We start from the raw sequence: 22,589 nt of genomic DNA, 5'->3' as shown, positions 1-22,589 counted from the left end.
CAGGTTTAATATAATATTTAATCTAGTGTTTTTATCAATCTGACAGCTTTTGGGGGCATTTACATTGGCAAAACACAGTAGGAAATCCAGAGAAGCAAGACAAGGCACAACTATAATCCAAGTGACAAAATAAGTGACAATTTCAAATTCAAATGCCTTACTACACATACATACAGGTGAATTAAGCTGTTGAAATTTTTTATTGACTTGAAAGTGAAATTCTTTGAATAGAAATTTAAAAAGAAAGTGTATTACATTTCTGTAGAAATCAATCATTATTTTAAATACAAGTTTCTCATTTTATTGATCAGGTAGTTTCCAAATTGTATGTCCAATCCAAATGTTTGTGATACATGAATGATCAATGTTCGACCAAAAATTAGAATTTGTTCACTAGAATTAGGTTTTAATATTTTTTAAAAAAACTTAAATGTTGATATTTCCAAGTATGTTCAGCATTGTGCTTAGACACGCATCAGTTACATTAAATTCCAGACTAGTTAAACACTTGACACTTCAATTAAACTCTACATGAAAGCTGGGCTTAAACTGCACAAAGAAACACAAAATACTTTATAAAACTACATTAAGAATGAACAGCAAATAGCTCAAAATAATTTTTGAAGCCTTATTAATAAATATAACTGAGGTAAAATATTCCAAAACCAAGGTTCTTAGTAGTAACTAATTTCTATAGCTCCCCATAAATAAAAGCAATGATGTTTCCATGCACATGAAAAGCAACTGAAATATAACAGTGCTGTAACATTCACTGCTTCATTAAATAATAAGCAATATGCTAATCTAATAATCTAGTAGTGAATTGACAAAATTTTCAATATGTATATTTAGTTTACCCTTTTTTTTTCTTACAGACTACTTACTTTGCTTGACACACTTCCTCCACTTTTGACATTTACAGCAAGACATCTTTTTTCCAAACAATTTCAGTATATAACCATTGATTTACCTTTCCATTTAATGGGCAATGCAAGAGGGGAAAAGGAGGAAAGAGTGGGTTTTCTTTCACCCTTCTCCTTCAAAAGCTGTTACCATAACCCTCCCACTCCTTATTGCTTCCTTATTCCTTCATTCCTCAAGACAGTTTCCTACTTGAAATTGTGAATGCACACATTTTCCAGAATTCTTTTTCCTAACTTAAAGTACAATCTCTTTCAGAACATGCATGCTGAAAAGCATCTCGAGTATCATCAAGCATATTCTCAGAACACAGAAATTAAGCATAAGTGAATTTCAGCTGAGGGGGAAAGTTTGGCAAAGGATCATAGTCAGGGTTATAGACAGAGTCTATAGGACACAGTTCTAGGACACAGGAGAAGAGTATCCTGAACAGTCTCCTAAATCACTGCAGCATACTTTACTGTTTCTCAGAGACCCTGAAGCAAGGCTGGCCGTGGTTTCTGCCAAAGGAGCACTGTGTTGTGCAATGCTGGAAGAAAACAGCCTCTCCTACAGGTAGCTAATACTACTTTTAACCTCATCCTCTCAGAAGGAAGAACAACAAATCTGCTCTTCAGCTTCTTCCCCTGCTCAAAAACTTTCTCTCTCCCACTGCAAATGCCAACAGGCTGCAGCTCCCTGTAAATACACACATGCATACATTTATCAGCTTTACTTATCGTAACAAAATTGTCTGCACCTTGCCAGCAGTCCACCATTAGCACCCCCAGGTGTGTCCCACCTCTTATGTCACACATGAGGGAAGTGCTACTCTTCCAGCAATGCCAACAGATAATCCTTATCTAAATTTCCCTGGTGTTGAGTGTGGCAGTGAGACAGACTGGAGGCAGGGAAATATTTCCCCACACAGCTAGTTTAATATCAATAAATACAAATCTTTTATTATCCGTTGCACTTTGATGCCAGCAAACATTCAACTTCAGCAGATTTAGTTTAAATCTCTTAGACAATACATCAACAAAGTACAGATTATACAGGGTAAAAGTAATTAACAGATGCAAATTTATAAATCCAGTAGCTCATGAACAACCATGAATAAAGTAAATTTATTTCGGTTTCTACACAATAAAATTAGTATTTAAATGCTACCAGTCTCCTGGGTGAGCAATGCTTTTGACATTTGTTTCAGGGCCTAATACAGCACATCTTCAATATCACAAAAATATAAACCACCTTCCCAAGGCTAACTCAAAACCTTCTGGAAAAGTTTCTAAAATTCAACACTGGTGTTCAGTTTGAGGGACTTATCACAGTCGCCCAAGCTATTTGTAATAGACTCACACAAATGCAAAGTAAGTGACAAGGAATTTCAACAAGAGCTCTCTTGAACAACTTACCATTTAAAAAGGAGCGTGGAATATCCGTACTGTTTATGCCTTGGAGAAGACAGCTGTTCTCTAACTTCCTGGCACACTCAGGTGGCTTTTTCTGCAAACAAAGACAAATCTAACTTAGTCTTTCAGTAAGAGAATAATTAAAAATATGCATTAAAAGTGGGGCTCGGTTCAGTAATCAGCTAAAAAAAACCTTAGTAAAATATGCATGAGTAGAATCCAGACAGTTTTAACCATTTTGTGCTAAATATTTCATGATACAGCTTAATTTTTGTCAAGGTAACAAAATAGCTTGTGTTATTTTATAATCAATTTTTAAATATAAATATCAGCAGAGAAAGTAACATTTACTCACTTGAAGACTGCGGGGATGGAAAAATGATGTAACAGCCTACAGAAATGCACAATAAAACAGCAGTCTTAAATCCCTCTGAGATCCTTCACATCAAATTAAATATTACTGAACAGAAACCCACTAAAACAGACTAAAAAAATACAATGAGAATCTCCTGCAAAAATGAAGTAATGAGATGTTTTCATGAAAATATTACAGTTCCTAGCATCAAGAGAACACTATGACTTTTAGATTAGCATTTAGTCATACACGAAATTTTTATAAATTAAGGGGCTTTGCAGTTAAGATATAAATGCCCTTTCGGCAAGAACTATATAAAAATGATCTCTAAAACAGATCACTTGCTTAGAGGAGGCTGATACTATTACCAGAATTTTACCAGAATGCCTCTATGCATTTTTTTGCCTAAATATTTTAGACAATTAAAATTTACAAGAGGAAAAAATCTTCTTTATCTCAAGGACACAATTATAAACCATGATGCGTAAGAAAGAAAAAGCATCTAGAAGAGCAAAACACTGTTCAAGTCACACACAGATTTCTCAAAGGCAAGACAGCAGCGTCCTGCTCAGTCACTGTCACTACCTGCCTTGCTCACATTCCTTCATTCTCCCTCCAAATACCACAGCTTTAAGGTGTGCAGACCTTGATTCCAGTAACCACTGGTGCAGTAACCACCTATTCCAAATAAAATATTGTCCTCTAGTTAACTTGCTCACAAAATCTACCAGTTGGCCAAGGTCTTGGTCCTCACTTAAGGGTTTATATGCTTAGAGAAAAATTAAAGAGACACATTACAAAGGCTCCCATACATACAATTCATTCATGTTCTCATTCCCAGGACAGATGTACAATATGGGGAAAACTATTTGCCTAAGTTAACATAAGAAGCATGTGGACCTGCTGTGGGGATTCCAGGAGGGCCACAATGATTATTAGAGGGGCTAGAGCACCTTGCCCTAGGAAGACAGGATCCTGGACAAGAGGAGGCTCCAGGGAGATCTTACAGCAACTTCCAGTACCAAGAGGAGACCAACAAGAGAGCTAGAGATGGACTTTTCACAAGGACTTGGAATGAAAAGACAAGAGGGAACGGCTTTAAACTGAAAGAGGGTAAGTTTAGGCTATATATTGGAAAGAAGTTCTTCACTGTGAGGGTAGTGAGACTGGAATGGGTTGCCCAGAGAAATTATGGAAGTGTTCAAGGGCATCTTGGATAGGGCTTTGAGCAGCCTGGCCTACTGGAAAGTGCTCTGCCCATGGCAATGGCATTGGAACTAGATATTCTTCCTGATTCCCTTCAACCCAAGCCTTTCTGTGATCCTTTAAGTGACTTCAACCAGCAGTGACTTAAGTATGCCTGTGGCTCAGGAAACAGTAAATGTGCTTTAGAGCAAACAGCACTACATTAACAACACTATGGAACAGACATCATAGAGCACTTGTGGTGCAAGGCGACTGGAACTTCATACAGATCTTAAACCCTCAGTACTACCAAGGTGTCTGAGAATGTCTTTACACATTCCAATACCCTCAGCAGCAAAGGCACTTTGGGAAGTTCTCAGTTCCCCACATGAGTGACACATTTTTGTCCACATGCTGCAGTTTACTTCCATCATTTACATTTACACACTGTCTGCAGTGCTGCACTACATAACTAGGATTCCTGAAGCCATTTTGTGATGAAAGAACTCCTCACTCAGATCAACAATACAGAACCTATAAAGGGATGGAAAGAAAGCTGAGAACTACCACGCCATGAAGACAAATCTCAGCTTTCACAGTGAAATCAAATCAACTATCTTGACGTGTATTTCAGTATAAATCCTTACCTGGCCAAATAAAAACATGAAGATGTGGTCAATGTCAAGCAGTTCTAGATTTTTTTTTTTTTTTGCAATCAGATTTTTTATATTTTTTAAAGTAGAATATTGAAAAAGGCCCAGGATAAGCCAGAGACAAAGTGTTAGACTCTCTCCGAGTTCCACATTTAAGATACACAGCTATGATGAAAACACAAGATACAGGAAGGAAAATATGTTTTGGTACACCGCTAACAGTTCAGCAATACCTATCTACTGCCCAACTGTGAAAACACATACGTTCCCTTTTGAATGGATTCTTTCTTTCCCATGAAATCCCCAAGAGGGAAAAAAACAAAAGCACTATAAAAAGATTCTTACTCATTATCAAGAACATCACTGACTCCTCTGCCAAGTGCCCCATTTGACACATTCATTGACTAAATTACAGAAAGTACTAAACAGTTTCAACAGGATAAGAATTTAGACATGCAGAATGTGTAACACTGACTTCCGGTAAGAAATTTACATCCAGCTGAATTTTGTTTAAAATCAATGTTTTAAAGCTTTCTAAACAAACTCCGAGAAATGAGAATATTATAGGCAAGCAATTTGAAGAACAAGCTATATGGCACACAGAGGATTACTTCAGAAATCCACAGGAAAAAAACATAAAGGATTTAATGCAAGACATAACTTTTACACAGATTGAGGATTAAAAGTATCCAAATGGCAGGTCATCATGAAAATGGTGAAAAAAGGATTTTATTTTGAAGTCTGCTTTCTGGGGTAGGGGAATGGTTTTTAAAATATATTTCCATATATGGAGACCCAAAGTTTACCACTATAGTTTGAATTCAAGTAACTGCATTACCAATGCATAGAGACAAAAAAGGAAGTGGTTTAAAACTTCAGTACTGTGTTGCCTTGTTAAATTTCTGCATGTATTTAATCTTAAAATATGAAATTCAATCTTAGAAACTACTGTAACTCTGCAACACACATTTGGAAAACCCAGACGTGTTCTGAAGCCTTCAAAGAGTAGAACCACACATCAATCAGTGGTTAGGTCCCCCTTGATCTTATGTTCTTTTACAGTGGCATGGGGGCTTTTCTGTAAAAGAGCCATACAGTCAGTTACTTAAAACTGAGGGGCCTCTTAGGAGCACATCTTAGGCAGCTTTTCTAAGATTGATCAAGACAACTCAAAAGTTTCTTATTTTAAACTAGACTATCTTTAAACTAGATTGCTCCAGATTCCAGTCTTAAGTTTGAGCACAGAACAGGAGCAGCATAAACACATGGCAACTCATGTTTTCCAGGTGGTCTTTAATTAAAGATTCACTCACTGTTGTCTAATCCATGAGCCTCTGCAGCATCCAGAAATGCAAAATTACTTGGGATAGACACTGTACTTGGACTGCAGAGAGCAACCTGCCCTTTGACAAGCCCTCAAGGGATACTTTCCCACTCTGCATCTTCTTGAGAACCACTCTGACAGTCAGACTTAGTCACCACACCCAGTGTGCCCTTTGCCACCAATTCTGTCCAAGCAAAACAAGTTCAAGTTCTGGAAATTTTTCTTCAGAGCACAGGCAGATAAAATAAAAAAATCCAACCTGTGTGGAGTGCTGGTGTCTCTTTTATTCCATTTCACTCGCTGGATTATGGTACAAATATTCACTACTTGACTGAGTATAGCAGTCCTTCAGTACTGGACAGAGGAAACCCATCTAAACAGCAGGCTTGCAAAATCCTAAACATCCTGTGGAATTTATCTGAGGTTAAACACTTGATCTTCAGAGATTTTGCAATCCACAAAAGCCAGCCCATCAAGCCTACAAACCAGCCAGTAACAGCAATGGCTTGTCAGACATTCTTGGCTGGTAGGAAGCAGGACCATCCCTACATCTATCACCTCTCTGGTGTCTCAACAAGAGGACTGCCCAGGACTACACTCTCTTCTTATGGTCAGCACTGACTCTTCACTGCAAATGAAGCCAAAGATTGTACCACAAATTACTAGTAGCAACCACAAGAGACAGGAAACAGCTCTCTTGTCTTTGATCCAAAAAGAGAGGGTTCTTCCACCACCAGGAAAGACAAAAGGCCAATACCTCTGACAAGGAGCAGATTTCAGATGGGATATCAATATCAAAATGTTTTCAAACACTCGAAAAGGTTTGCTGGCAGAATTCACCATCCCTAAATTCTTCACAGATAACAACCCTCATATCATAGTACAAGTCTTCTGTACTATCAGCCTGCTCTTCCCCCCAGTACAGCCCTGCACTCTTCTCCAGAAGGTCAGAGTACACTTCTCTACAGAATAGCAAAGAGCTCCCTCCTAGCTCCACTCCTAGCCTGCAGAGATGTCTCCCTAATCCTTCACAAAAGGAATTCTGATGCCTTCATTTAAGTGGATGCCCACTGTCATGTAACAACACTAAAAATGGGTCATCCTCAGCAGACAGCACCTCTAATTTCAGTTGTTACCCACCCAGCATTACATAGCACAGTTTTTCAATTACTAATATTTAAGAATATGTTTCTTGAAATCGAAAAGTCCCTTACATTGTGCTTTCTGGAGCATTCAACCTCACTTCTTGTTGTTAGCAGGCACTGCTAAAAAGCATGAACATCTAAGACAGGTGCTTTATGTAAGTAGTACTCCAGACAGAAAATCTGTGGGTTCATTAAGGGGATTAGTTCAAGGCTAGGTGATGTGACTTTCAAGTTAAATGCTTCATTAAAGTACCTGCATTTGGTGACAAAAATCAATCAAAAAGTATTGTCAGGTTATGAACAGCCAACATTCAAATCAAATAACAGATTTCACCTTGTGTTGAACAAGACTTAATATTTTCTTCACTCATACATCTCCAGAAATAGCAGAGGCTCATGCAGGTTGTACTCTACAGTTTCATAATGTTAGAGAGAAGCGGGAGAGTAAGGGAAGCATGAATCAGCACAGGCCACAGAACCCTGCTGAAAAGCATTAGCCAAAAATACCATATACACACACAAACCACAAATGAGACACCTCAAGATTGAGAAATAAAATCTAGTAGGTTTCAGAATGTCCAGGAACAGAAGAAAAACTAAACAGAACTGATGTGGTTTTTAAAAAGCGGAAAAAACACCACACCAATAAAGAAGTGCAACAGGGAAGGAGGCAGCACCAAGGTCCTACTAAACAACTCAGCACTGCTGTAGCTGACAGCCAACTTCAATTCCATGGAATCACAATTATGCAGATGGTCACAGCCTGGATCAAGCAAGCAGCTGCTCTCTCTAGCACACCCCATTCAGGGCCAAAACATATTGTTACATCTAGATCTAGCTGAAAGCAGGAACTCGCATCACTCCATGGCTAATTTCCCTACAGCAAGGTGGTGAAAGAGAAATGAAAAAACATAAGAGCACTCAGATTTAATGTTTGGAGAACAGAAGGCACATCCTTCACCTTAGCAGACAGAATAATGCTTTGTGATCTAGAGTGGGTAGACATATGGAAAAAATTCACCTTCCCTGTTTTTATGTCCTCCTAAAAGGCCACATCCTTTGTTAAAAAACCAGAACTGAGATATGAAGCTTGCTTACATTGAGAACTGCTTTATGATCCCTTAAAATGGCTTTTTAAAGTATATAAATAGCAAGGGGTCTAAAACAAAACATTGGACTTGTGGGAGATGATTAAGTGACTGCTGGGGGTGAATTAAAAACAATGTAATTCAGTGGTTTTTTCCATTACAGAATGGTTTAGGTTGGAAGTAACTTTAATGATCATCTTGTTCCAAACCCCCTGCCATGGGCAGAGACACCATCCACTATCCCTGGCTGCTCAGAGCCACTTGGCTTTGAACACTTCCACAGATGGGGAATCCACAACACCTCTAGGCAACTTGTTCTGGTGCCTCACCACCCTCAGAGTGAAGAACTCCTTCCTATCCACTCTCTTTCAGTATAGAGCCATTGCCTCTTGTCCTGTTACAAAAGGCCTTCTCTTCCCCAGGCTGAACAGCCCCAGCTCTCTGAGCCTGTGTTCACAGGAGATGTGGTACAGCCCTCTGATTATTTTCACAGCCTTCCTCTGGACTTGCTCCAACATGTCCACATCCTTCTTAGCTTGGGGGCCTCAGAGCTGGATGCAGCACTGCAGGTGGGATCTCACAAGAGCGAAGCAGAAGTTGAAAATCACCTCCCCCAAGCTGCTGGCCAGGTGGCTTCAGTCACAATACTGATGGACCTGGGGCTGCCCACTCCCAAGATGGAAGACAGTGAGTGTGGGAACAGCAAGTTTCCATTTACGGACAATGAAATTCTAAGGGATCAGCTGAATATTTCCAATTCCATGGGGAACAATGGGAGTCATCCCAGAGTTCTGAAGGAGCCAGCGGATGCTTCAGCAGCACCCCTGTCTATCATCTACCAAAAGTCTTCAGAGTCGAGAGAGGTCCCTGCTGATCCAGACCTAGTTTTACTCCAATTTACAAGGAGGGTATGAAGGAAGATCCAAGAAACGACAGCCCTATTAAAGTGGTCTCAGCTCTTAGAAAAATCATAGAAGAAAAGATTATACTGGGTAATACTGAAAGGAATTTAGAGAATAATGCAATTATCAGGCACAGTAAATATGGGTTCACAAAAGGAAAGTCATAACTAATAAGCTAATTTGGTAACCTTTTCTGATAAGGTCACAGATCTAAAGAAGGCAAGGCAGTAAATGTCTTTTTCTGGATTTTTTAGGAAAGCTTTTGATACTGTCACAGCATCCTTCTGGACAAGTTGTCCAGCTGCAGCACAAGTGGGTTCATGGTGTGCTGGGTGAAGGACTGGCTGAAGGGCAGAGCTCAAAGGGTTGTGAAGTGAAGGGGGTACAGCTGGTGACTGGTCCCCAGCAGTGCTCCTCAGGGATCAGTTCCAGGGCCACTCCTGTTCCTGTACTTCCCAACAATCTGGATGCAGGAGGGCAGTGCACCTGTACTGAGCTTCCTGGTGATACCAAACTGGGAGCTGCTTTTGGCTTTCCTGAGGAACAGGGGGCTTTGTGTAGGGGGATCGACATGGATTGGAACACTGGGCTATGATTTATAGCATGAAATTCAACAAGTCCAAAGCTTCATAAATTGTGCACCTGGGACAAAGTAATGCCAGACACAAATATAAACTAGGAGAGGGATCTGGAGTACATGGTGGGCAGAAGCTCAGTCTGAGTCAGCAGTGAGCCCTGGCAGACAAGAGGGCAAACCCCATCCCAGGATGAATCAAACAGCATCACCAGCCAGGCAAAAGAGGAGATTGTCCTGCTGCATTCAGTGTTGATGTGGCCTCACCTCAAGGACTGTCTACTGTTCTCAGGTGCACAATTTACGAAGGCTGTGAAGGTGCTTGAATGTGTCCAGAGAGGCTCAACAAAGCTGAAGAAGGGCCTGTGAGGAAAAGTCCTGTAATGAGTGGCTGAGGACTTGGGGTTTGTCTAGTTTGGACAAGCAGAGGCTGAGTGGTGACCTTACTGCTCTCCACAGCTCCCCAAGGAAGGGATGTGAAAAGAGAAGGATTGAGCTCTGCTCCTTGGGCCCCAGTGACAGGATACGTGGGAATGGTTCAAAGCTGCTCCAGGCGAGGTTCAGGCTGGACAGCAGGAAGTGTTTCATCACCAAAGGAGGGGTCACACACTCAAACAGGCTTTCCAGAGAGGTGCTTGATGCCTCAACTCCTGACAGTGTTTAAGAGGCATTTGAACAACATCCCTAAGGACATGCTTTAACTTTGAAGCATGAAGCAGTTGGGCAGCTGGACTGGACAATGCTTCCTGAAATACTGAAATACTCTGTTCCTGTAAACATCTCTCTTATATGCACATACTCATGTGTGCATGTAGCTAATGCTCTAATTATTTCATTTATAAAGCCTTGTGCACCTACAGATACAGATCTCTCTACATACATAAAACCAGTATGTTTTATCACTATGAAGATATTTGTGAAATGTGTGGCGTTTTCCCCCAATTTTAAAGTCTCAAAAACCATATAAATTGTTTTCAAACAAGAGGTATTATACAGATTAATCATTAAAGAGCCACCATTTAGAAAATTAAAGCTCAGTGCAATTCAACAGTTAATGACTCCTTACAGCTGACCTATGGGGTTCAATCAAGGACATTATTATGTAAAGAAATAAGGTGGGCGAAAAGGGAGGGACAGAAATGAAAGCTTTTTAACAGGTGAAACTTATGTATTGAATTATTTCTTATTTCATCCCAGCTGGAAAGCTGTTCTTGAAAGAGACTGGCATACTTTAGCATTAGTTACATGGTTCAGGTCTATTGCAGTTTCTCTACGGGGTTTTTTTCCCTTCCTCCTCCTGTTTTTAAAGGGCCAGATGCAACAGTTTTGTTTGTTTCTTCTGGGTCTTTTTTGTTATAAACATTTTTATTTATAAGCCAGTTAAACTAAAGCAGTTTTGCATGGATCTGTGACCTCAAATCTCACTCAATGTAGAAGAGCTTAGCAGTTTAGGAAGATCAAACAAATCACCAAAAATCCAGAAGTATGTGAAATAAAGTCCACTTTTTCTTTTGAAAAGAAGGCTGAAGTGGCTTAAAGCAATCATGCCTGCTGTTACCATGGGATTTTTATGGTTTTAATTAAGTCCTCTTTTCATAAAAAGGAATTCAAAATACTTTTTTAATATAGGTAATGAAAAATATCGACTTCATTATCCTAATCACATAAACCATCCAGGTCATCTGCCTTACCATCAGATTCAACACCACACAGTTGATACTAAATAAAGAGACTAATTTTACCTGTTCCCACTAAATATTCCCATAAATTCAATCCTTCAGATTACTTCACTATGACATTTGCAGCCATGTTTAGTACTTTCTACTAGGGAGGAGGAAGAAGAGGCAGTCAGCTGCCACAAATGCAGCATCTCACAAAGTAATTTCCATTAAGAGATTTAGAAACAATAACTAAGATATGATGTGACCACAAAGAAAACCTAAATTACTTAATACGTACAATATATACATCTCAGACATCTCCATAATAATGTGATTGCAGGTAAATTATCCTATTCTGGATTGGTTTCTTGTCTGCATCCCTTCCTCAGTCTTCCAACAACCAAAAAATATCCATTTCAATTTTGCCTTCCTCTATTTACATTTTGAAAAACATAAATAATTTAGATTTCCAGTAATTAAATACAGATTCACATCATGTAAGATGTAAAATATCTTGACTTTGGGGAAAAAAAAAATTAATGTGGCAACTGGTTTCTGAAAGACAGGGGCTGCCAGTAAACATGCAAGAATTTTTTTTCATTTGAAGAGCAGCTATTCTGTTTAACCCTATGTAGGCAGGAGTGGAGGCAGAGGATGTCACAGGAAAGAAGGGATGCCATGTCCCAGGGCAATGCCATGCCTGCCCAGGCAGCAGTTGACAGCTCCAGAGCAATGTGCAGCTTACATCTGGAAATGGAAGCAATGACATTCTGGATATAATTGACCACTTCATTCTAGGATAGGAAGAGATAAAAGACAGCAGGAAACCCAGCACAGCTTCAAATCCACCTCTTCCCATCTCCATATAAAATGCAGAAACCACACAGTGCTTTGAAGAGTAACAACTCCACTTCCCAGAGGGCAGGACCACAGCTGCACAGCTGTGACACGTGGTTTCCTCTTTCCCTCTTTATTTAACAGCTGCTTGGTGCTGGCCAGAGAGCAGTAGAGGAATAAAATACAGCCAAACAGGGAGGCTTAGTTAAAACTAATGATATGCCATGCACAAAGCTTTGTTCAAAGAGCACCAGCACATGCACTGCAGATGGGTGCAAGGCTGCAAGCAAAGCCACAGCAGATGCAGAACCTGATGCCTTTCCTCTCCTACCACACCTGACCTCAGTTTTAAATGCTCAAGTAGCTCTTCAGACATCACCTCTATGACCAACAAGTGCCCAGGAGGTGTAAGCACCACGATCATTTGAGCAGACCATTCATGTTGTTACAGGTTATAAAACTCTGGCAAATTCTGCACCAAGCACAATGAACTAAAATGGATCATCAAGAAGACAGGGAACCTTGTTTGTTTGGAGGTTTTTGTTGATGTTTGGGGTTTGTTGTTTTTTTTTTCCAAAGCCTCCTTTATGAAGTACCACTTAAAACTATCATCTGATCCCAAATAATACAGTGTTTCCTTCTACACAGTGCAGATGAATACTGACTTTGTTATTTTAGAAAACCATGCTGCAAATTATCATAGGAATCACACTTTTTTTTCAAAAGGTAAGTGCCCCCAACACTTTTAAGACCTAATGTTTTCACAACTACCTCATTTTCAAGTACAACAACAGTATAGGGGTATTTTGCCCTTGAGAAAGGCATTTATTTAGGAGTAGCCTATTATGAAGTTAACATGTAAATAAGTCTGTTCTGCAACAAAACTACTTCTTATGGGCCAGCTGTTCCATAGGTCATGTTCTCTTATATGCAGAATCACCAAAAGTTGTTTCAAGCCTACAAAAAAAAACCATACTGCTTAAGGTTCCTACTTCAGCCAAGTTTGTTCTTCTTATAGCACCCAATAAGAATCTGATTTAAATCATCAAGTCCTGTGTGCTTTGAACAAGAAAAGAGGATGAACACTTCATTATACACGTGCAGAAATGAGCAAAAAAAAAGTATGGAAGGCATATTTTAGAGAACACTACTAATATAATGCAAATTAACTAATCCACAGCAGAATTCAATTATTCCTATAGTCTTATCTTCCTAGAATTACATTTACTTTAGTATTCTGTTCAAAGTGGATTTAGAAGCCTCAAAAATACACTTCTGACAAAAGAACACTTGTCCTTCAAGCTTTGTATTTCAGACAAGCTTTTGTTTGAAGGTTTCCTCTCTATTTTAGCTCTAAAATATCAGGTTAAACATCTTCAAGAGATTATAACAACTCTCAGTAACCCTCAATTAAATTCACTAGTTTTATTCCTCTAGATTCAACATCCATACTTCTCACCCTCACAGTTCAATCTCCCTGATGTTTCCCACCCAGTGCTAAAACACACAATTCTTCTCATTTCTTAGCCTATCCCCGTAACTCAGTGAACCTACACAAATTTCTTTGAGTAACCCAGACTGCTCTGTGCTGCATTCATTGTTCTGTGATGAGGCATGAAGCAAGTTATCTTACCTTTGACCAACAAATCAAAGCTGGTCACTATTTAGACTATCATCCCTTAGGTTCACAAAATCTAATCAGTATACTTTCTAATGCCTCATATTCAAAAGCATTAACAGCAACAATTCCACCAGGATGAATAAGAGTGGGGATAGTCAAACTACAGATTTAGAGTCACAAGTCTTACAGTCAACATCACCAAAGTTATAAAATAAGGCTGCATTTTTTATAACTGAACCTCAACATTTAAGTTTGCTTTTAAAAACTTGATTACAGGCTGTCTATGTGCTTCTCTAACTTCCTCAGTTCAATTGGCTGAGAAAAATACTTGCCAAGCTTGGATTAGCATTTAGCAGCTTCGGGGCTAACTATGCTTGTTGTTTCAACCTTGAAAACCAACTGTATGGACACACTATTACATTTAAGCTTCCAGAAGCATTTAACATTTGATTCTGCTGAAAATACAGTTCTACTATATGTTTTGAAAATAAAACCACTTTTTCCTCTTTTAGAAGTCTATGATGATGCCAAACATATGCTTGTTTTCCAAACAACAACTGTTTAAAAGAAAGAATACTCTTTCTGATGTTCCTGCCAAAACCAACATTCTGTGGCTTAAAGAAATTTGATAGTAAGCAGTTCACTCAGCTAAGAGAAGACGGATTTACATTTGGCAAGGATTTACACTTCATGTCTTGCATCTACTTCCCTCCATTTTAAATTTTTTCAGGGATGCACGTGGCAGCTGGGAAGGGTTTTTGTTGTGGTTTTTGCTGGGGTTTGGTTTTTTTACATCTCCAAGTATTTCACTCTCAAAAAGAAGGCATGAGTGGGTTTTACTAGAAATGACACAAAGCAGAAGTTCATCATAACGTCTGTCTTTTACAGGGATTACTAGGATATAGGAGTGACTTTCGAAGGGAAGTAAAAGACTTCAGAAAAAATGCATCAGCGAGAGTTTGCAGCAAGAGGAAGTGGAACAGAAAATGCAAATGAGGAAGTGGCACACAAAGCATTTAACAGCTTCATTTTAAAGCATGAAACAGGGAGAGAAGGCAATGAATTTGGGGTTTCAGCAGTCACTGTCACAGGCAGCAGTAATACATACTACATATCCAGTTAAGGTGATTATTTCAGAAATACTGCTGCCTCAATAGTCCCACATTAAGAGACAAAATAGCTAACAGAAAAATGCAGATTGGGCTATATACTACATAAGATTTATTTCTGCATATTGCAGAAAGTCAGAGATTTAAGATGAGGGTTCAGTCTGCTACAATATTTGACTCTGTCCTTCATTAATAATGCACAGAAATAGTAACTGGACCAATTTACTAAATAATGTAAAATATTTAGTCCATTCCAAGCAGCTAAGACAACAGAAGTTCTGAAATCTTCCCCAGCTGTGAAATATCACCTCCCTCTCTCCAGTTTTTGCAAGTAGAATTCTAAATCCCATTGAACAGAATCTTGCCATCACCCTCCAAGACAGAGAGATTACAGAAGATTGCTAAGCCTGCTCCAGCATCAAGCCAACTAGACAGACAGTGCTTCAGCCAGCTGTGTGACCAAGCATGACAGCAAGCTGCAGATCCAAGGCCCTCAGAGTTGTTAGTACAGCAACCAGAACAACACTTTACAAAGCACACACCTTCTCCGATAAGGCAGAAAGTATTCTAGAAAAAAAATCAGAATCCCAATGATGTTACATTAGTATTTCAAATGAAGCTATTTTGGGACAATAAAAATCCTTAAGGCTACCACTTATTAGTCCAACAACATGGAAGCTTCTCTTGTCATTATCAGTGCAAATCCAGTACAGAAATTCAGCAACTAGACATGAATGTCTGTCTTTACAGCAAGAATAGCTTGAGCTATAACTATGTGTAGCTCCTAATGTTCACTATGTGCTGGTGTGGAGCTACCCACCCTGTATCAAAGGATACCTGAAATTTCAGCATGGTCTACAAGAGCATGAGCAGTGCTTGATGCCTGCTACAGTGAACATGTACAAGACCTGTAGGATTGGAAGGAAAAGCTTCAAGAGAAGCAAGCTGGCTGAGCAGAGGGAGACAAGATCTCCTCCATCTAGGAGGAAAAAAAAGAAGCTGCTGAAACGCTAGTTCCTGGTTCCTTCTGCCAAAAGGAGACTGGATAGAAAGCACATGGCTTGCACAGCTGCTTGTCTAGCAATGCAAATACTCTTCTCCTACTATTCAGTTAAATAATCTGATACTGTAACCAAACCACTAGTATAATTGTACCAAGACATCTTCTTTAAATATGACTTAAGATTTAACTGCAGCTCTGCTCCAGCTCAAGCTGGCATGCAGAGGTGAGAAGAAACTTCAATATTCCATATGCAAAAAACAGTGATACAAGAGCGTCTTCAAATTCAGCATGAAATCAAAGGCTTCACTTGAAGTGATGTATTCTTGTCCATGTTTGCAGCTGTTTAAGCATTCAAAGCAGCAGCCAAGCTTTATAAAGAAAAACACTACTTTCCCAGGAAATAACTCTGCAGTAAATCAGTGCTGATATAAGTTCCAGAGAATTTCAACATTCTATAGAAAACTGATCAGCAAGACCTAACTGCTGCAGAAAAACAAACTAAAAAGCCACATTGCCACTAAAGCCCGCCTTTTAATTCACAAGTTCAAACTTCATTTATCCATTCACATGTAATGAGGCAGAAGAACTTCGCAAAGAAGTGTTTCCAAAGGCTGTTTGAAGTCTCAAAATAAAACAAGCTTTGCAGGCCTTGTCTTCCAGCACATTAGTCTCCACAGCTGCCTGTTGCTCTGTTACAACACCACCAAGTCCATAGTAAATGAATGGCTTTCCTCACTCAGCATCGCTTGATACTGACCTTTTCAAATATAGGATTTCAAAACCAACATCAAGAAATCAATTCCAACGTTGACGGGATACTACTAACATGTTTTGATGTGTTATGCATCACCCATTACATACACAAGCTCTCCAACTATTATTTGTTATGAGCAAAGTAGTTTGCCACTGTGAATATGCCCAAGAAATCTGGGATCCATCAGCTGAAGTACTGAATAACAATTTCAATTTCTCTGCTTCTAAAACATACACTTGAAAATGTAAATCAGTTCAAGCATGCAAGTGGCACAAGTACAATGAATACTCAAAACCAATATATTTAATAAATAAGGCATACTATGCTTTACACTCAGTAGAAACACATGCTCTCCCCTACCATTGAATTTGGCTACCCAATCTCTGTTAGAATAAAGAGATTATGTTTTTTAGATAGGAAGGGGCTCCAAGAATTTTGAAGGACGATTAACTAAAATTCTGCTGAATTGAGAGGTCCACAAAAAAAAAAATCCCCATACATTCTGGGTCATTGCTAGATGCAGAAAACACCATCAGTTCCATAGCAGAATATTTTAGTATGTGAAAGGAAAAACTAATTCACAACATGTTGAAATTCCAGACACCTATAAATCCTTAACACAAATAAAAACCAGCAAATCCAACAAATATTTACCATACTTAGAAGCCTTCAAAATAATTCTCCAGCTACCTCCCCTGCCAAAAATTAAGAAATCAAAGATAAGCTCTAAATTCGCAGCTTAAATCAGCATAAAGGCTGCCATTTTGATCTCCAGCTGTTTGTACAAATTTCTTAATTTCTGCCCAAACATTTTGATTCTTCTTGTGGCAGAAGAAATTACATCCATCAGTAGCTAAAAATATTTCAGTTATCTGAATTTTCAAAAGAGGGGGAAAAAACAACTGTGCTTTACCAGTTAGGAAAAGAACCCAATGCAACATTTCAACAACTTTTATCAAAGGCTGACTTGGATCTAAATAATAGTTAAATGTGAAGGAAAACATTTGGTTAAACTGTAATAAATAATTCTAGTGTAACTTGAGATTATTGTAATTTTTACCTCTAAAGGCAGACTAAGTTCTCAGGAGAGAATGTAAGTGCTATGGCAGCTCTGCTAGAGCTAAGGCTCGAGATGCTTTGATTTAATTCTCAGTCAAGACACTAATTTTTCTTAGATTACAGGTATTCTGTATGTGAGCCTTCCATATGGAAAAGTTAATAGTCACCCTCTACCTCCACCTTTCCTTTTAAGAGAATAAGCAGTGACAGCCTGCAATTCATCATACTCCTTGTACAGGGAAGCTTCCAAAGGCAAAGTACAGCTACATCCTACACTGGAAGACATTTGTAATCTGATCCTATCAATGATCTCCATCTACTGCATGCCATTAAGATTAGAGAAGACAAGACCAATTGCTCCCCATCAGCACTGTATGCTAATGTACTTCTATGGAGATAATTAACAAAACTTCGTATCATAACCCACTGGGCACACACAGCCTGGTCAGTAACTTACACCAGCAGTGTAATTCATGTGATACACTGTCTGTGCTCAGGATCCCATGCAAGAAAAAATAAAAGAAAAACAAGTCAAAAGTAATGACCACAGCTTGTCTAATAATTTTAACTGGAGCCACACATGAACCAGAAGTCATAACACATCCCATTTGAATTGAAAAGTCCAAGAAGAGTTGTATTATACAAGATTGCAGTGCAGTTACAAGACAACATGAAGTACACATCAGCTAAAGACAGGCCTGCAAGAGCAGACTGAAATTACCTGCAGCAGTATTTTTTGCTTCTTCCTCACACAAAGCAGTCAAGAGAACTCTGGAAGAGAGTGCTCTGAGACTGCTCAAAAGAACAAAGAGTACACTAATATGTGACTGTTCATGCAGGAAGTTTAATCAAAAAACAAAGACTTGCAAAGGCATGAAAGCTAATTCATGTCCAGGTCACACTGATACAGTGATGGAAAATTCTTCTGGAATTCTTCACCAAAGTATCCTCTCTGGTTTGGTTAGCTTTCCAGAAACCCTGTCTTTCTCATCACTGTATAAGACACTTCAAAACACTCTATCATCTGTCATATGATGGCTTTTCTTTCTCTTTCCTCCATACAGCAATACTGCCCACAGACACTGCTATTCTTGTTTCAGACAAGTAAATGGCATGTACCTTCTCACTGAAGAATAAAGTAAATAAACCTGAGCTAAAGTAGGCACACTAAAGAGTAGCTGACATACAAGGAGTTTATATTGCTTCTCGTAAAATCATGATCCCTTGAGGCATGTTTTACAGATAAAGCATATACTGAGGAACAAAACAGGTTTATGCTGTTATTAACTATGAAATGTCACATGTGTTATACCCTATAAATCAAACATGAAGCCACAGTAACTTATTTCTGCTATGAAAATACCTTTTTAAAACACACGCAATTCTATTTCTGGCGTGTAAAGTAATTTTTAATACTTCCATCGACAAATAAGAAGATTAACAAAGACTATTCAATTTCTGTAACTATTGAGTATAATCAAGACTATTGTTTCAGTATCTGATAAAAAAATGTTTTCTATTTTCTCTTTATTTGAGGAAAACAGCCATGGAAAACGAGAAGAGGACTGGCTCAATTATACATTATTTCATGTACAACAAAACCTCTGTGTTCACTGCCTAATAACTCCATTCATACTGCCTCTAGCTATATAAACACAAAACTAATCTTCCAGCAAGGGACAGAAAAAGTTTGCTTTGCACAACTCATCCCCAGAATTCAGCTGGAAACAAATCAAGTTTCCACATCACTTAAGGGAAACATAGTATGGTCCTAGTCTCAAATGAATAGCTACAGATAAAACATCCTAATTCTTACTAAGAATGACTTGGGGCCCGTGGGCAGATAACTGTCCTTCCATCTTAGCATATTTTCTTCTGATGAGAACTTAAAAGGCAAAAAGCTGTAGCATAACAACTGTCAAAGCTCAGTTCCACTGCTCAAACATACAGTTTAATCTTCAATCATGAAGTTTGCAAGCACTGTAACCAGTAACTTGCACAGATTTCCAGCTTGAGCACTTTAGTGCAGCATAATTATTTTGCATCATGTCAGCCTCTGTATATTAGAGGCCACATAACTTCACATCTGAACTACAGAGCGCTGCAGTGTGGGACAGCCTGCTGGAGGATAAGAACTGCAGCCTTATTCCATTACTTCATTCCTCTCCACAAGTACACTCGCTATTAGTTTATGGAAAATACTGTATCAGCCAAAGTCAAAACAACAGTCTGTCTCCTCTAAATGTAATGTTTTTTGATTCCCTATGTCAAGTTTTAAAAAGAAGGCCAGTCTTGCATGATAGGCAAGAAAAAACAACCTCCTCATCCCCAGATTTAAAGTTTCATAAAGTTCCTGGCTGCTTTCATAATTTGCCCCATCTTTTTCTAATAGGAACACTGTCCCCTCATTCGCTGCAGTTTACAAAAGAGGCACAAAGAACTACAGCTTTTTCCTATTCCTGCACAAACATCACACACACTACACCATTTGTGCTTTGAAGTGTCTTCTATCAAGGAATCTCACAACTGTATCCAATCACTCAAGTACTGGCCCCACTTCACTGATTACTGCTCAACCTAAAACTATCAGCCCTTCTCCTGTTATCTGCAGCGAATACTGAACTATATTGGAAAGAAAGAGAATCAACAAAGCATTTTTTAACTGCTTTTAGTTCAGTGTTAGACATTGAGCAGTTGAGATAAATCCCTGTCTTCACACGCCTGCACTCAGACTCCAGACTTCTTCTCAGCGACACATTTACTAAAGAGTCAAGTAGAAAAAAAAAACAATTAAAAGAAGGGGGAAAAAAAAAAGTGGTGGGGCGGGGAAGGGTTTAAAAGTTCCCGAGCTGTCAAGGACTCCCAGCGCCCTTCAAAGCCAAAGACGATTATTTCTTAAATACTTGAAGAGCGCCGGACATCAGAAAGCCTCGGCGGTGCCGGGGGCCGCTCTCGGGGGGCGAACACGAGCGGGGAACGAGCTCCCCCCGGGCGGCTCCCGGGCACGGGCGCCGTACTCCCGCTGCCCCATCGGAGCGCCGCGGGGAACAGGCCGGGGGCCCGTCCCCGACCCCAGCACGGAGGGCTCCGGAGCCTCCCCGCGAGAGCGCGGGGGGGGAAGGGGAGCGCGCCCCGCGGCTCCGGGGACGGGCGAGGGGCCGAGGGCGGCGGAGGACTCAGAACAAAGCTGAGGCGAGAGGGCCCGAGGACGGGCAGCTCAGCCCGGGCCAGCGGAGCACGGCCAGCAGCTCCCGCCGCGGCCGGGAGGAGAAAGGGGGCTCCCGCAGGGCAGCGCCGAGATTATCCCCGCGGGCTGGAGACCGCTAAAAAGCGACTGCTCGCCCTCCGCGCTCCTCGCAGGACGGGAAAGGACCCTTTGAGCGCGACCGCCCGCCCTCCTGCCTTCCCTGCACCGTGGCTACGAGGGGCTGGAGCGGAGCCCCGCACCCACCTGACGCAGCGCTCCGTCCCATCCCGCTCCGGCCGCCGCCGTTCCAGCGCTCCAGCCGCCGCCGCCTTCGCGGGCTAAGCCGCCGCCGCCCCGCCCCCTCAGCCGCAGGCCCCGCCCCCTCACCGCTCTTATGGTTCCTGCGCGAGGGGCGGGGCACAGCCCACCAATGGGAAGCAGGCGCCGGCGGTACTGAGCGCTGATCGGCATGGGGAACGGCCAATGAGAGCGCCGGGGGGGCGGTGTCAACTGTCAATCATCGGCCCCTACCTGGGGCTGGCAAGCGGCTGGGAGCGAGGGATGGCGATTCCGTCCCTCCTCCCTCCCTCCCTTCATCCTTTCATCTCTCTCCCAGCTGGCGGGCCCATACCCGGCGCTTCGACCCCTGCCCGCCCTGACCTGGGTCCCGCCGTCCCGCCTGACCCCATGAGACCGCCCAAGCGCCCAGGGTGTGGCGGCTGCCCTCGGGCTCCCTGACGCGTCCCTCGGGAGCAGCCGCCTCTCCCTCAGTGCCCGAGCCACCCCTTCCCCGGCCGGCCCCGGCTGCGGGACAGCGGTACCCAGTGCCTCGCAGTCCCCGTGGCCATCTGGAGCCTCCCTCACGTAGCCCGCGGGGTCGGTGCTGTCACCCACCCACCGCCCCGGCCCCTTTTCTGCCCGCAAGAGGCCTCTGCGGCGCTTCTGCCCTCATTCCCGACTGCCACAAGCACACCCACCCCCGCTGCCCTTTTCTTGCCCTGGCGACCCAATTCCTGCTGAATCCAGCTCCTGGGCATGTGGGCCCCCAAGAGATCCCTGTTTATCCAGACGGGCTCTCTCCCCGCTGGGCAGGTGCATTGCGGGGCTGCAGCTGCCGGCCGAGCCCCAGCGCTGTGCCCCTTCCAGCTGTGTCTGAGCTGCCGGCCTTTGTGGCTGGCCCTGCGGCGGGGGCTTTTGTTGCGCGCCGCAAAGCCTTTAGAAAAAAAGTAGGTGGGAGTGTATCACGTGAATCCGATTTGGAGGGGCAGGGTGTGTAGAACAACTGCTAAATTTATTTTGATGGCCCGGGCGGTTTCACTTCAATAACTCATGACAACTAACACAGGACACCCAAAACCAGCGAGCTCATGAAGGTGATGACCAGCTGCTCTGCCCCGTTCAGCAGGCTGCCCAGATCGATAGAGTCTCTTTACATGGAACAAAGAGGTCAGGAAGACTGCCATGATCATGGAATAATGCTCTACAGAAGGGGAGCAGGCACTGATGGGCAGCAGGCGATCTAACCAGCTCAGCTGCCTGCCCCATCCATGGGGGCTCGGGCTGCTCCGCGGCAGACACTTGGACCCCAAGGAGCCGTGAGGCAGTGGTGTCTCAGGCTGTGGAAAGCTGAAGGGGCAGCCACTCTCTCTGGAGTCGTATTGAATAAATACTATTTAGTCAATAAAAATAATCACAGCTGAACGTAGAGTTTTTTTAAACACCATCTCCAGTCAATTGGCGACCAAAAGTTTACTGAGCTCAACCCAGATGAACCACTCCAGTTAACCACATCTTGCCTTACAGCAAAGTTGCTGGCT

The 22,589-nt window shown here is 41.4% G+C and overlaps 1 protein-coding gene across 1 annotated transcript in view; it reads right to left on the bottom strand.

Annotated features, from left to right (window-relative positions):
- Positions 1-21,122, bottom strand: part of WASF3 (WASP family member 3) — a 65,284-nt gene extending 44,162 nt beyond the window's left edge. Inside the window, exons 1-2 of the mRNA XM_059466991.1 lie at positions 21,037-21,122; positions 2,319-2,409 (exon numbers count right to left, since the gene is read on the bottom strand). The gene's annotated coding sequence lies outside the window, so the exon portion shown is untranslated. The remainder of the gene's footprint in view (positions 1-2,318; positions 2,410-21,036) is intronic.
- Between the last annotated feature and the right edge of the window lie 1,467 nt (positions 21,123-22,589).

This window comes from Ammospiza nelsoni, chromosome 2 (assembly GCF_027579445.1).
Source record: "Ammospiza nelsoni isolate bAmmNel1 chromosome 2, bAmmNel1.pri, whole genome shotgun sequence".
NCBI lineage: Eukaryota > Metazoa > Chordata > Aves > Passeriformes > Passerellidae > Ammospiza > Ammospiza nelsoni.
Note: the sequence above shows the minus strand (reverse complement) of the source record. Positions and strands in the feature narration are given on the sequence as shown.